This window comes from Lontra canadensis, unplaced genomic scaffold (genome assembly GCF_010015895.1).
Source record: "Lontra canadensis isolate GAN:19392208 unplaced genomic scaffold, GSC_riverotter_1.0 scaffold19, whole genome shotgun sequence".
Classification (NCBI taxonomy): domain Eukaryota; kingdom Metazoa; phylum Chordata; class Mammalia; order Carnivora; family Mustelidae; genus Lontra; species Lontra canadensis.
Window position 1 is genome coordinate 23,967,505 of NW_022631013.1, and position 13,303 is coordinate 23,980,807.

The window sequence follows — 13,303 nt, forward strand, 5'->3', positions numbered from 1 at the left end:
CCTAGACGCTGGTTTCCTGCCTGGCTTCTCTGTATCCAACTCCCTGTCTACACCTCCTGGTCATCCAATGCTCATCCTTTTGTGCCTGGGTTCCCAGTGCCACCTGCTTCCCTGCCTCTGCCAAAGGCCAGTCACTTGGTTCTGATCTCAGAACAAGGGTGGTGAGAGGGACGTGGGTGTTTGTGCAGGAAGGAGAGTGGAAGTGTGAGCACGAGGGGAAAAAAGATAAGGTCTAGGGAGCCTCTAGTCTCCTGTCCCACCTCGATTACACACCCTGGCTCTTAAATTCCACTGGAATTTATCAGTGGGAAACACAGCTGGCTTGTTGGGCCTCCTTGTGCACCTATCACAGATCCAGTCCTGGCTTCTCCATCCAGCCCCAGTATGTAAATGACCTTCCAGGCTCTCCTAGTAGCCCCTCTGGCAGAAGGTGCAGGGGAGGGGAGGGGAGGGCCAAAATAAGGGTGGTGTAGCAGGAGCAAATTTCAGTGGGGGCAAGAGAGGTGTGACCGACCGCAGGTATTAGAGCCTTGAACGGGGGTGGGACAGGCAGTGCCAAGGTTAGTCCCCTCTTTATCCAGGCAGAGGATCCCCAGTGCTAGAGTTTTCCAGGCTGATCTCCAACTCAGAGTCACATCTGGGTAGGGTGACCACACCGCCTGACTTGCCTAGGGCAGTCCCAGTTGAGGCTAGTTCATGAGATGCAATTATTAATAGCCCCACTTTTATCTCAAAATGTTCTGGTTTAAGTGATGAATTTTCATCGCTTTATTCTTGGGGCCCTAAGCCTGCAAAGTAGGAGTTGCAGACAGAACGGTGCTGAGCACTAGGAGGGAGAGACCTCCAGGCTGAGTCTCGCTTCTCCTCAAATGCTCCATTCTCCTCTCCAGCACCCCTGCCAATCCATCACTGGGGTCTGCTTGTACACCTTCAGGGACAGCAGGCTCGCTAGCCCCCGATGAAGCCTCTTCTCTGGGGAAAGCTGTGTTATAAAAATAGCATGATTCAGGGGCACCTGGGTGGCTCAGTCGTTAAGCATCTGACTTCAGCTCAGGTCATGATCCCAGGGTCCTGGGATCGAGCCCCGCATCGGGCTCCCTCCTCAGTGGGAAGCCTGCTTCTCCCTCTCCCACTCCCCCTGCTTGTGTTCCCTCTCTCGCTGTGTCTCTCTCTGCCAAATAATAAAATCTCAAAAAAAAAAAATAGCATGATTCAAACCTATAGACAGTATGATGGTAATGAACAAAATCCTTCAGCAAGGAAAGGAGTAGCAGGGGGGAAACTGGAAAACCTGTTTTTCCCTTCCACCTCCTTCCATCTTATGGTCTCTCCATTCAATAAATATTTTCTGAGTGCATCTGATGTTCCAGTGGAACTGGGGACACAATGGTGAGTTAAAACAGACTCAAGTTGAAGGGCATTTCTATACAATAATGGGCCTGTGATTTCCAAAAATGTCAAGGTCATGAAGGACAAAGAAAGGCTAAGTAAGGGTTCCAGTTTAAAGGAGATTAAAGAGAAAGGATGACCTTATGAAATGCATGATCTGGGGGTTTCTTTGCTACAAAGGACACTATCCACACAACGGGCAAAAACCTAACTAAGAACTATAGATTAGATAATTGTATTGTTTCAGTAATGACTTCTTGATTCTAAAAATTGTGCTGTAGTCATATAGAAGAATGTCATTGCCTTTAGGAAATACACTGAAGTATTTTGAGGGAAAGGGAGAATCTAAAAATAACCCTCAAATGACTCAAGAGAAAAATATATATACATAAAGAGCAGAATAAAATAAATGTGATAAAATGGTAACATTTGCAGAATCTGGGTGAAGGGTATATGAGAGTTCTTTGTTCTATTCTGAGAACCTTGCTGTAAGTCTGAATTAGGTCAAAATAAAAAGTTGGAAGAAAAAAATAAGCCTCAGAGAAAGTTTTTTTTGTTTTTTTTGTTTTTTTTGAAAAGAAAGCCAGATCAACCCTGACTTCAGAGAGCTCCCCATGTTGCTGGGGAGATAGGTACTAATACAAATAATTACACTAATTAACTGCAAAACTGCAACTGTGAAAGCACTGTGAAAGGAGAGAGATCCGGAGGCATAAGCGTTTACAATAGGCCGTTTTACCTAAATCACGTGCAATCATGAGCTAACAACCAAAGCAGGAGTTACCTTGTGGGCAGGGGGAGGGGGACAAGGTTCCAGGCTATCACAGCTCCTGTGGCAGGTAAGGCGAGCGGGGACCAAAGCCTGCTCACCCGGGCCCAGCAGGAGATACCAACATCAGTCTATCCTTCTCTTCCCCAAGCAACAGGAGGTGTTTCTGGAAGACACCTCTGCTGCAGAGGACAGGCAGGTGAGGTGTGTAGGGTCCACCACAGTGGTGGTGGTGAGTATAGCCTCCAGCAAGAGCATCACTGAAGTTTCTTCTGCTCCCTGACACTCTAATTTTCTACAGCAGGCATGTAAGAATTTGATAACCAGCCCGGAGGAGGGGGCTGGTGGGAGGAAAGCAGGCTCTGACTATCACATCCTATCTCCAGGCCCGCTAGTGGTCAGGGTCAAGGGATGGCCGATGGAGCTGGTTGCTGCTTCACTTACAAGCACCCGGGGTCTAGACTGAGGCTGACTCCACCTTAGGGAAGCAAAGTGCTGGGGGTCAGGTCTTTACCCTCCACTCCCAAAGTCAGCCCAGTACCTTCATCACACAGCATCCAGCTGGCCATGGCCCCTTTCTGGTCCTGGATCCTGCCCCTTGGAATATCCCTTTAGCTCTGAGAGCTGGGCCCCACAGCCCTGTCCTGGTAGTGGGCCATTACTCACCCTCGGTGACTCTTGGCACTGAACATTAAACAAAGCATCTGTCTGGAGGGTCAGGGGCCTGACCGCAAGCCGAGGCGGGGGAGACCCTTTGCTGTGCCAAGTTCTGTCCTGGTGGGTTTTCATTCATTAGCTCCTTTAAAAAGGTCCATTTAAAGGAAACAGGTTCCATTATTATCCTCATTTTACAGTTAAATGACTTGTCCGGGAAAAAGACTTGGGTTCACATCTTGACTCTCCTGCTTATGAACAACGTGCCTTTTGGGTGGTCACGCCATCTCTCTGAGCCTCGGTTGTTTTTTGTTTTTTGTTTTTTGTTTTTTCATCTTATCAGTAATGTGGGGCTGGTAGGAATTAACAAGGTTCTGGGACTAGACAGTACTATTTATCCCTTTTTTTTTTTTTTAAGATTTTATTTATTTATTTGACAGACAGAGATCACAAGTAGACAGAGAGGCAGGCAGAGAGAGAGAGGGAAGCAGGCTCCCTGCCGAGCAGAGAGCCCGATGCGGGACTCGATCCCAGGACCCTGAGATCATGACCTGAGCCGAAGGCAGAGGCTTAACCCACTGAGCCACCCAGGCGCCCTATTTATCCCTTTTTGAGGCACCAAGGGGCTCAGTACAGAAAATCCACTCCAAACTACACATCGCTTAAATATTTACTAAAACCTTGTGTATCCTAACAGTAAATCATGGGACCTGAATTTTCCAGGACTATCCCCATTTCAAATCCTCTGTCCTAACTTTCCACATAAAGCATCACACTGTCTCAAAAATTCCACTCGCTCAGTATCCAAACAACACCTCCAACCAGGCCCTCCTCTTACACGAAGTAGCAGCACAAACATTCTTTCTCCAACAACAGATCCCAGTCTTCGGTTCAGAAAATGTAGTCAGTGGAACCTTGCTGGCCCCCTAATGGAAAGAGGGTCATGGCAGCCAGTGCCCCATCCCAGCTCCAACTCGGCTGCTTCCCGGCACACAGTGGTAGGAGAGGCCATCCTGCGATCAGAGCACCGCCCACAGAGGGACACAGACTGGTGAGAGGAGCTCTGCCCCCACCTACCCAGCAAGCTGCCAGTACCTAGGTAGGAAGCACAGCCAGAGGGTTGCTCCAAGATTGGAGGTAAATGAGTTAATATTTAGAAAGCACTCAGAACAGTGCCTGGCAGCCAGTTAAGTGCCATAACAGTGTTTCATAACGAAATCCAAAGGCATCCCTGGCAGAAGGTGGTCATGCCTCAAAGACAACCCACCAGCTTCACTTCTATCTGGGGAGAACAAGGAGAATGGCCACTTACCTCCGCCTTGAGTCTGGGGACATGGGGGAGAGTGTGCTGACTACAGGAGGCCGGACCTGGGGAAGAGTAACCATTCCTGATATACACATGGTCTCTGGGCCTTAGTGCCTGCTGTTCTGTCCACTCCCCAAATACCATCTTTCCTCCCTTCAAGGCTGAATTCAAATGCCAACTACTCTTTATAGTGTTCCTTGACCCCCACCAGAATGAATGGTTGCCTCTACTGGTCTCTCCTGCATCTGGCTTTACCCTCTCTTAAAGTAACGTGAGACAGAGAAGTAGATACAGAGCCTCAAACACGTTCACACACATCATTGTCTTCCCAATTCCACCATGCATCCTTCCGAGATATGGGTCTGACTTCCATCTCCTAGGGCCTGATACACGGCTCAGTAACTGTCTGAATTTGCTGTGAAATCTGTGTTCTCAGCTGAGTTTCACCTGGTGGGGCCAAAAGTAGCTTCAGGTACACACATAAGCAGAAGCTACTAGTTGCAAGATTTCGGGGTCTGGGAACCCATAACTAAATCAGATTTTAGCCAAGGGCCTACCAAAGCATTCCCTCTCATCCCTCTTGTGGGAGATGAAAGGAGATACCCGTGAGACCTGAGCAGGGTGGACGCTAACCTGATCCTGGCCCATCTCTAATAGAGTTGGTAAGAAGAGCCCAAGCTTGGGAAGCAACACCGGCAGGATGCCCTTCCTCCAACAGCCCATCAAGGCCAGGGCAAGTGCAGAGGGCCTTAGGCATTCCAGCCCCTGCAAAGGACCTGGGAACAGATGAAAGGGGATTGGCCTTGCTTTCCAGGAACCACTGCTGTCTGATGGAAGGAAGCTGAGCACAGGGATCACGGTCAAAGTCGTAGGTCCCCTCCCAACCTACCACAAGCCCTGAGAGTTCAGTGGGGAGGTAGGGAGCCAGGCCTTCTTGCTCCTTCCAATCCCCAAAGCTAAGCCCTGTGGGTGGGTTGTGTGCATCCTGGAAGACAGATATCTTCCGGGCCTGGACTGAGAGTTCAGAAGGTCACAGTTAGTCCCTCTTCCCAGACTACCTTTGCTAGCTCAGTTTCTGCAAGAGTGGGATAGAATAGCAGTGATATTAAACCAGTTCAAATAAACCAATGTAGGCAAACCCTCCCAGTTTCACAGTCAACAATCAAGTAGTTGGTCCCAATTCCCTAAGGTCAGTTACCAGCTGGGAACCCCAACTCCTTCAGGGGTAAGATTGTCTCTGTCCAGGTTCCTGCCACTTGCCTAAGGATAAGAGCTACCAGAATTCTTCTCTATGAAAAAATGTGAAAGAAGAGGTCTAAAACAGGAGTAGTGAAGCAGTGAGATATCCTGAATTTGACTCTGTGTTAACTTAGGTTCTTTCTTCTGCTCCCAGATGTCCCTGAGGACCTCCCCCCACCTGGCAGGGAAGCTCCCCCAGGCATCCTGGGTTTGCTGGGATCCACTGGCCTACTCAGCATCCCCACCCTGATGTACAGAAGCAGCTCAATTTCTCAATTTCTGTTCAGCTTGCTGAACAGAAAGCCACTCTGAAAATGCCTTCAGTAACTTGACCTTTTACATTCCTCAGCGAATGCCTAATTTGCATATAAGAGCCCAGTTTTAGGAGATGGCAATTCACCAGAGACAACTCAGGATCAATACAGAGTATTAGGCACGTTTTACTCTACTCTAATTCTCCAAATCGGTATTCCATTAAGTGTACGTGGGGTTTATGGGAGCTCACTATAAACTAGAATATTTAACTACAACGACCTACTCTGTCATATAATAGCTCACCGCTGCTAATTTTCAACTAGTCAATCTCAGAAAGGTTTCCAGCTTCCAGTCTGCTTTACGTGTTGATTTAATCACCAGGAAAAGTCATCTGTTTGAAAGTCTCCGTACAGTAAAGGGCAGCTTGATGCAGAAGAAAAAGACCTGCCCAAGGAAGCAGAAGACCTGAGATCTCACATAGGCCAATACTGTATGATAGGCGGTTCAAGGTCTCAGTTTTCTCATTTGTAAAATGGGAATAACACTGGCCTCACAGGAGAGTTGTAAAAATTAAGTGAGTTCCATCCATCTGGATGCACTCTGCACAATTCTATAAGGCTATGTGAAGGTTAGTTAAACACAAGATGAAATTCTGGACCAACAGCCTACTCAGGTAGGCTAATGACAGAAAGCAGGTGGTTCTAAAGGGGAAGAGGAGATATTCTGACCTCCTAGGGACACTTGGCGGCGGGGGGCGGGGGGGGGGGAATGACAGGACATTTTTGGTTGGCACAACTGAGGGAGAAGGATTGCTACTGGAATCTACCAGGTAAGACCAGAGATGCTGCTAAACGTTTTGCAATGCATTGGACAGGCCCCACAACAAAAACCGATCCAACCCCAAATGTTAACAGTGCTGAGGTTAAGAAACCCTGATCTAAATAATCAGGAAAGCTTTTCCCAACAGAAATCCTTCTAACCAGGCTGTACTTCCTCCCATCATCTCTTTAAACATTTGCAAGATGGATCATCTTGCAAAACAGCTCTTTTGTAAGTAAAGCTGAACTGCCAACTTCTGGAGTTTCTGAATGTATAAAACTGCTTTTAACTAAGATGCTCTCGGATTACAATTCGGCTAAATTGGTTTTCCAAAACCCTTGACTTCTGCAGTTCAGGGCACAAAGACAGGGTCTGTCACTCTGCCACTAGGCCCTGAAGATGCTTTCGTAATTCTAATTTCCTGGTCAAATGGGAGCCACGAGGGTCTCTAAACGAATTAAATTCACATCACGCCAACTGCTCCCTTGCTTTGTGCCGGGCACGGAGCCAAACACCTCCACATAATTTATCCCACTTAATCCACCCAACCACAGAGTGAGGTGGGCATTATTACCGGCTGTTTGCAGGGGAGGAAACCGAAGATCAGAGAGGTTAAACAACTCGCCCAAGGTCACCAGCTGGGCAGGGGGAGCCCAACTTGAAAGGAGGTCTCCAGTTTCCAACTCACAAGCTCTTTCCACCAGGACAGAAAACCCAGGTGTCAAGTTGTCTCAACTTCCCATGAATTTTTAAGGCAACCGCAACTTCTCAGTAAGTTTAGGTTGCCGAAAATGGGAATTTCCGGGGGACTGGGCGTTCTCACATACACTCCCCCACTGCAGCTGTCTCACCGCAGGTACCTGATAAATCATTCCATATCGCCCGCGGAACGGGGAGGATTTATTGGCGCTGGAGTTCGTGCCAGGCCCAGGAAATGCCATCTTTGAAAGCCGAGAGGAGGATTCGCCCTGGGAGCCGCGCTTGGCTGGCTCCCCGCGGGCGGTGCGCCCCCTCGGCGCCCCGGGCTGGGGTCGTCGCGGTGCTGGGCCCTCCAGGTTCGCGGGCCATGTCCACCCCTGCCAGGGTCGGAGCGCACGCCCACGCCCCGCCGCCGCCGCGTCCCGGCCGCCCGCCGGGGACTGAGCCCCACCCCGCCCCGCTGGCTCTCTCCCGGCACGGCCCCGCCAGGTGAGCGCGCCCCGGGAGCCCCCTCCCCGCCCCGACGTGGCGTCGGGACCCCGGGGCCGCGGCGTCCACCAGCCCGCCCGCGCGCTCGCCGCGCGCTCGGGGACGGGTGGGGGCGGGGCGGCGCCGAGCGCGCCCCCAGCCCCCGGTAGTCCCGCGCCCCGCCTCGGCCCGCTGGGGTCGCGCCCGCCCGTACCTGCAGCATCCGGGGGCGCGGGGCGCCCAGGTAGGTCGCGCAAGCGGGCGGCGCGGAAGCTCGCTCGCGGCGCGACCTGGCCGCCGTCTGAGCATGCCCAGTGCCGCCCGCGGGCGGCTCCCGCCGGCCGGGCTGGCCGCGACGGGCCCGCGCGCGGGGCGGGGGGCGGGCGCCGGGGCTGCCCTGCGGGGCGCCCCTGCTCCGCCCCGGTCTGGCGCGCTCGGACGCGCGGCCCAGGGCCCTTGGGGCTCTGCTGCCCAGCTCCTGGCAGCCTCCAGTCCCTTCGCGCAGGCACGCAGGCATTCGTTCCATAACCATTTATTGGGTACCTACTGTGTGCCGAGCCCTCAGTGATTTTATGCTGAGGAATGTCAAACAGACCACGTTCAACAAATCTTTAAAACGAGGACGAGTCCTGCCCAGCTGGGGTCCTGCTGACTTTCAGGCCAGTGCTCATCCCGTTCCACTAGTAAGTTTACCGGCTTAAACCGTCTTCCCCAATTTTCTTACCCGCCCTTACCCTCCTCCTCCCATCTGTGCTCTTGCTGTCTTCTTCCCCCTCATCCGACGCCGGCCTTCCTGCAGCCCCATGAGCACCTTTATGTCCACCAAACTCTCAGTACTTGGCCACCCTCAAGACATTTGCACACGCCTTTCCCCTCCTGCTGTGTAGGACTTCTCTGCCTAGTTTTTCAAGTGGCTGGCACCTTCTCGTTGTACCTATGTCCTTGTCTGAGAGGCTTGCGTCAGCAACTAACTACATTAACACCCTGTTCCTGGACATTCTCCATGTCCTCGTTTTATTTCCTTCACATCTATCACTATCCATTAATTCATTTAACAAGTAATTATCGATCGTCTACTTCAGTTCTTCAGGCATGGTTTACAAATAGGCAAAAATCCTGTCCCCTGGTGGAATTTAGGGAAAGAGGGGCAAGCAACAGACAATAAATGTAAATAAGCAAGCTATGTAGTATATTAGAAGATTATAAATCCTTAAAGGGAAAAAGGACAGGGTAAGGAGAAGAAAGTCTAGGGAGTACGGTTTTCAATGAGGTGGACTGATCAGCCAGTGAGAGTGACACTGAGAAGGTTTCATCCCCACGGAGGGAACAGCTTTTGCAAAGACACTAAGGTACAATACTAGTTAGGCTTTGGCAAGGACAGAGTAGTAGGAGATGAGGTCGGCAGGTGACTTTTCCTCTCATTTGCTTACTTATGTATTCCCCTACGGAATGGCTGGAGCTGTACAGCCCTGCCTGTCCTCCCTGCAGTGTCCTAGCTCCTGCATGCCCGCACGTGGCACACAGTAAGTGCTCAAAAACTGTGGGATGGATATGTGAATGGAGGGATGGACTGATGTTTGGAACCGTCCGGTCCAGACTAAGGTGCCCGAGGTCCAGGTGGCCGGTCTGCCCAGGGCCATTCGGCGGCCGCCCGCAGCACCTGGCACCTCATCTAGGTCCTTGTCCCCGAGTGGCTTGTCCCCGGGGAGCGCCACTGCAAGCGGGCGCCGCCTGAGCGTCGCGTCGGGGGGAATTCCGACGGAGTCAAGGAGTCCCAGGAACAGGACCCGCCCCGAGCCCTGCCCGGCCCTTTGGTCGCTCGCAAAACCTGGAGCCGCGGCGCAGGTCCAGAGCCCCACTGAGACGGAAGGGGAGTTCACTGGGCATGCTCGGAGCCGGGCGGGGCCCGAGTGCCCGGGAGGAGGAGTCTCCGGTGCTGCCGGCAACCGCCCCCGCAGAGCCCGGGGGAGCCCCGCCGGACGCTCAGCCCCCGCTTTGTTCCCGACGCTTTCTGGAGGGTCTGAGGGCTTTTTTTTTTTTTTTTTTTTTTTTTTTTTTTTTTTTCCCCAAAGCTTAGTAAGAAAACTGGGGATTCGGAGTCCTCGAAGGGCGTTCTCTGCCTTCTCCGCTGTGTGATCTGGACCAAGCACCATACTCTCTCTGTGCTTCCAGTCACACGAATACCCATCACTTGGATCTAGGCAGAATGTGGGGACTGAATGAAATAAAACACGTGAACATGTTTAATCCACGTTAAAGATCCATGTTGTGAGTGCATACCTCAGTTATCTGTCATCTGCAAACCAGTTTGCCAAGTGCTAATATGAGGAAACGTAAGTTAATGGACATGGGAATTCTTGGAGTTGTCTCAATTTGCCTTCCACCACAAACTAGGCTGAAACTATCTTTTCTTTCCACACATGCAACAGTTGTGAGCTTAAACAGTGCTCTAAGTTCGAACTCAAAAATATCTGCACATCTAAGGGGAAAAAAGACCTAAATCGTTTAAAAACCGTGCATTTCCATCACCATTACAGAAGCAGGAATAAAAGGAGAGCATAGTCCCCAAACTGGAAACAAATGAACGCTCCTAAATAGTCAAAGAGTGGAATGATTAGTTAGGTTATGGTATGTTTGTTGAAATAATAACTAGTTTATACTAAGCTAGACCATAATGCAACAGGGGAAAACTTAAAATACAATGTTGCAGGGGTGGGGGGGGCGGGGTAGAGACGAAAAACACAAATACACTGCTTAAAGATTATGTCTACACATTCACCTAGACTAGAAGGAAATATGGGAAAATGTAAATAGTTCAATTTTGGAGGGTAGTGTGGTTGGTTCCTCTTTTTAAGTTTATTACTAAAAAAAATATAAAAATAACCCAAAAAACAAAGTTGATCTATTACTGTCACACTGTTGTGTTTGTAATAATAAACATTAAAAAACCAAATTAAAAACTTGTGAAGTTTTGTGAAAGTCTAATCATAATAATAACAATAATTACTACTATTAAGCTCAAGTGTGCTTGATATTGTGTCTTTAATCCTTACAGTCACTATCTAGGATGCTTGTTTCTGGCTCAGTTTTACAGAAGAGGAAATAATCTAGGAGCCATTCAGAACTAGTAAGATACAGGGTCAGGACTGAATATGGTTGGTGTGACCTCAAAACCAGGGTGTTAGGTTTTATAATACTGCCTCTCTGTGTGGTAGCTTACCATGTATTGATCAGAAAAGAAACCACCTGTCATTTCATTTTGTGTCCTTTTTTGCTTTATTATCTCTACCCTTTGATGTTTTTGTAGGCTGCAGATTGCTTTTAAATATTCTTGTCTCCTGTTAACTATTTTATTGTTGGAGCCAAAATGTTAAAGTCCATTCTTTTCCGCTGCTGCACCTGGAGTGACATGATGTTATTATCAGTGGTGACAACTGATCTTCGGTCCTAAGCTCCCAAACTTTATGGAAATGAAGCTTTTGGATGGACACGCAACCTTCTTAGTCTATGTGGTTGAACCCAGCCAAATCAAGAGCAAGTAGAGGCTTCATCAGAGGGTAAGGCTATCCCAAGTCTCAGATGAGGAGGCCAGTCCGGACATAGATGATTCTTCCTGCATAATCATTTTGGAGTCAGAATCACAACATAATGGAACTACCTGGTCCATGGACTCCTCAGAACTTTGTTGCGATGAAAAGATACAAGCCGATAGTCCTGATGATGTTTGCCAAGAGAAATCCAGGGCCCTAAGAGCAGCCCTCCTGTTGATAACCAAAACCAGAAACAAACAAACAAACAAAAACACCCAAAAAACCCCAGCTTGCTCTTTTAGTAGTGCTGGCCAACTGTTCCTGGCCCAGAAATCACTAAACAACAAGAAACACACACACAGGGGTGCCTGGGTGGCTCAGTGGGTTACAGCCTCTGCTTTCTGCTCAGGTTGTGATCCCAGGGTCCTGGGATCGAGCCCCTCAGTGGGGAGCCTGCTTCCCTTCCTTTCTCTCTGCCTGCTTCTCTGCCTACTTGTGATCTCTTCCTTGTGTCAAATAAATAAAATCTTAAAAAAGAAAAAAAAAAGAAACACACACACAAAAGCAAAGAGGGTCATTTCGTTGGAGAGGAAGGTATGCCACAAACCCAATAGCATCACTGGTAATGGGCCAGATTCAGGCAAAAGGAATGCGAGATGCCCAACTGGACAGAGTTATTAGTGTACTCCCGGAAGCTGCTGGGTTCGGAAGGAAATCTGGTGCCCAGCACCAGACACAGGCAATTGGCTGGGGGCATTTACAGGAAGAGTTTCCTGGAAGGATCACTGAGGATCGGAGGCATTCACAGCAAGGCTCAGGAAGTCTGGGCACCATGTGGACTGTTTCAGAGCAGGGCTCCCAGCTGAGATGCTAATGCTCATCAATTATTTGTATGTTAATGCAAACTCCTGAAGGGTCGAAGCCTCAGCAAATACACGGGCAAGTGGTGCTATTGCAATGACAAGGGAGAAGAATACAGGGTAAAATTATATACATAGTGTGGCTTCCACTCTGAATTACTGAGTTAAACCATATAAAACGGCCATTTCGTGGGTCAGTAATGGTTGAACGTGGGCAACTTTCTGTATTTGTTTGTTTGTTTCTGGTTTTGGTTATCAAATTCATACACACAGAAAAAAAAGACGAGAAAGAACCGCACCGAAATATTAATGGCAACTCTCCGAACCTTGCATTCACAAGCAGAGAAACAAGATAGGGAAGGTATCTTTTATAAACCTGGAGAACCTCAAGGCTTTGGGCATCTATTTCTTTGCTATGTCTTTACAGTTCCCTAAATCTTATTCTTATGGCGTGTTTCCTTCATTATCAGGAAAAGTGAAGCCAACTTTAAGAGTTGGCAAGCCAAACAAAATGATGTACGGAGGGAAAACAGCTACTCTGGAATCACACGCAGATGGGAGAGTTTCCTTTCACAGAGCATGAAGCCCACCGTGCCCTGTCCAACACGGGCAGAGGATGACAGAGTGTCTGTTCCAGGCCCAGGAGGGAAGGAAGAGGAGGAACCGATCAGGGGTCTAGTCATGAGCCTGTAGGGGGCTGTTTGTCTGACGGGACCCCATTCATCCCCTCAGCCTGTGTTCTTAGGTCTCTTGGACTTCATGGATCTCACTTGCAGCAACACACATTTTTAGCCCAAAGTGTTATCCATTGAAAAATGTTTTTCCCTTGCCAGTTGTCACTGCCAAAAGAATTTTGTATGTAAAACTGATGAACAAAGCCAGCATGGGAATAAGAGCGGTGTTGTGGATTCATTCATTCATTCATTCATTCATCACATATTTATTGAGTACCTATTGTGTGTCCGGCATTGCTCTAAGTGCTTGCGAGACATAAGTGCACAAAAGAAACAACATTTTCCGCTCAGCCTCTCAGTGTGAGCTAGACAGAAGGCAAGCCAATGTAACAGCTGCAAGCCAGCTTCTCAACACACGCCAAAGTTAAACGCTGTCCCTGTAGATGGTTACTAGATGCAACCTGAAGGTAAACACAGATCTGAATAAGGCAACTGAAGTCATGTAACAGGCCTCTGTTATAAGAGAGTCAGCCATAGGATCGAGGGTATGCATACATTTTTAGTGTTACCATGTAAATGCAAAAATAACATAACCGGTGACCTCAGAGGGTTTTCAGACCTTCTGGAACACTTGAGTGAAC

At 49.1% G+C, this 13,303-nt stretch overlaps 1 protein-coding gene across 2 annotated transcripts in view; it reads right to left on the bottom strand.

Moving 5' to 3' along the window:
- PTPN3 (protein tyrosine phosphatase non-receptor type 3) overlaps positions 1-8,470 on the bottom strand; it is a 109,974-nt gene extending 101,504 nt beyond the window's left edge. Inside the window, exon 1 of one of the 2 annotated variants that reach the window (XM_032860817.1) lies at positions 8,333-8,470. The gene's annotated coding sequence lies outside the window, so the exon portion shown is untranslated. Of the gene's footprint in view, positions 1-7,812; positions 7,930-8,332 lie in introns of those variants that run through there. The other variant, XM_032860816.1, reaches the window with a different exon arrangement.
- Between the last annotated feature and the right edge of the window lie 4,833 nt (positions 8,471-13,303).